The sequence below is a fragment of the Pleurodeles waltl genome, chromosome 4_2, assembly GCF_031143425.1.
Source record: "Pleurodeles waltl isolate 20211129_DDA chromosome 4_2, aPleWal1.hap1.20221129, whole genome shotgun sequence".
Taxonomy (NCBI): Eukaryota; Metazoa; Chordata; class Amphibia; order Caudata; family Salamandridae; genus Pleurodeles; species Pleurodeles waltl.
This window is the reverse complement of record NC_090443.1, coordinates 75,464,291-75,466,643: the sequence shown is the minus strand read 5'-3', so window position 1 is coordinate 75,466,643 and position 2,353 is coordinate 75,464,291. Positions and strand designations below refer to the sequence as shown.

General features: G+C 49.5%; 1 pseudogene; it reads right to left on the bottom strand.

The window, feature by feature from the left end:
• Positions 1–410: 410 nt before the first annotated feature.
• On the bottom strand, positions 411–518 carry LOC138294291 (U5 spliceosomal RNA; annotated as a pseudogene).
• Between the last annotated feature and the right edge of the window lie 1,835 nt (positions 519–2,353).

Below are 2,353 nucleotides of genomic sequence, written 5' to 3'. Positions count from 1 at the left end.
AGTTCTGTCCCAAACAAATGATGAGGGCCTTGACCAGCCTGTTGCTTTCATTAGCAGGAGGTTACTCCCCAGGGAGCAGCGTTGGAGCGCCATTGGGAGGGAGGCCTTTGCTGTGGTCTGGTCCCTGAAGAAGAAAAAAAGAGAAATACGGAAGGGAAGATAGTCATAGGAAACAGCGCTCACAGTGAATCACCAAATTTGCAAAATAACAAATAACGTATGAACGGTGTTCCTGGCAGGAGGATCCTCCCCACTCCTCCTATATTTCTGCAATAGAAACAAAACAGCGGCAACAGATGTCAAGGCACTTGTGAATATAAGTTCAATCATCCATGTGTTTTGTGTCTTGGTGTCTTCTTCATGGCCATCAAGCATAAGTCGGACCAGGATAATTGGCAATGGTTCAATTTATTCTTGAAATGAAGTATCCATTAAAGCAAAAACAGCCAAACGTTCCTCTCCACGGAAATCTTTAGTAAAAGGCGAAAGATTTATTCGTTTTGAAGAGAAACCCGAAAGATTTATTGGTTTTGAAGAGAAACCCGAGTGTGTTACATCTGTTGCCGCTGGTCCCTGAAGAAGCTGAGACCATACCTCTTTGGTACTCACTTTGTAGTTCAGACTGACCACAGACCTCTCAGATGGCTAATACAAATGAAAGGTGAAAATCCTAAACTGTTGAGGTGGTCCATATCCCTACAGGGAATAGACTTTATAGTGCAACACAGACCTGGGACTGCCCATGCCAATGCAGATGGCCTTTCCAGGTTCTTCCACTTAGAAAATGAAGACTCTCTTGGGAAAGGTTAGTCTCATCCTCTTTCGTTTGGGGGGGGGGGTTGTGTAAGGAAATGCCTCCTTGGAATGGTTACCCCCTGACTTCTTGCCTTTGCTGATGCTAAGTTATGATTTGAAAGTGTGCTGGGACCCTGCTAACCAGGCCCCAGCACTAGTGTTCTTTTCCTAAACTGTACCTTTGTCTCCACAATTGGCACAACCCTGGCACCCAGGTAAGTCCCTTGTAACTGGTACCCCTGGTACCAAGGGCCCTGAGGCCAGGGCAGGTCTCTAAGGGCTGCAGCATGTCTTATGCCACCCTAGGGACCCCTCACTCAGAACATACACACTGATTGCCAGCTTGTGTGTGCTGGTGGGGAGAAAATGACTAAGTCGACATGGCACTCCCCTCAGAGTGCCATGCCAACCTCACACTGCCTGTGGCATAGGTAAGTCACCACTCTAGCAGGCCTTACAGCCCTAAGGCAGGGTGCACTATACCACAGGTGAGGGCATATGTGCATGAGCACTATGCCCCTACAGTGTCTAAGCAAAACCTTAGACATTGTAAGTGCAGGGTAGCCATAAGAGTATATGGTCTGGGAGTCTGTCAAACACGAACTCCACAGCACCATAATGGCTACACTGAAAACTGGGAAGTTTGGCATCAAACTTCTCTGCACAATAAATGCACACTGATGCCAGTGATGCACTTTATTGTAAAATACACCCAGCGGGCATCTTAGATATGCCCCCTGAAAACATACCTGACTTCCAGTGTGGGCTGACTAGTTTCTGCCAGCCTGCCACACACCAGACATGTTGCTGGCCACATGGGGAGAGTGTCTTTGTCACTCTGTGGCCAGGAACAAAGACTGTACTGGGTGGAGGTGCAGGTTCCCTGCAGGAACTGCAACACCTGGCGGTGAGCCTCAAAGGCTCACCCCCTTTGTTACAGCGCCACAGGGCATCCCAGCTAGTGGAGATTCCCGCCCCTCCGGCCACTGCCCCCACTTTTGGCGGCAAGGCTGGAGGAGATAATGAGGAAAACAAGGAGGATTCACCCCCCAGTCAGGACAGCCCCTAAGGTGTCTTGAGCTGAGGTGACTCTTACTTTTAGAAATCCTCCATCTTGTAGAAGGAGGATTCCCCCAATAGGATTAGGGATGTGCCCCCCTCCCCACAGGTAGGAGGCACAAAGAGGGTGTAGCCACCCTCAAGGACAGTAGCCATTGGCTACTGCCCTCCCAGACCTAAACACACCCCTAAATCCAGTATTTAGGGGCTCCCAGAACCGAGAAAGATAGATTCCTGCAACCTAAAGAAGAAGAAGGACTGCTGACCTGAAGCCCTGCAGTGAAGATGAAGACGACAACTGATTTGGCCCCAGCCCCACCGGCCTGTCTCCCTACTTCGAAGAAAACTGAAACAGCGTCGCATCCAACAGGGTCCAGCGACCTCTGAAGCCTCAGAGGACTACCCTGCATCTAAAGGACCAAGAAGTTCCTGAGAACAGCGGCCCTGTTCCAGAAACTGCAACTTTCTGCAACAAAGAAGCAACTTTTAAAGACCACAC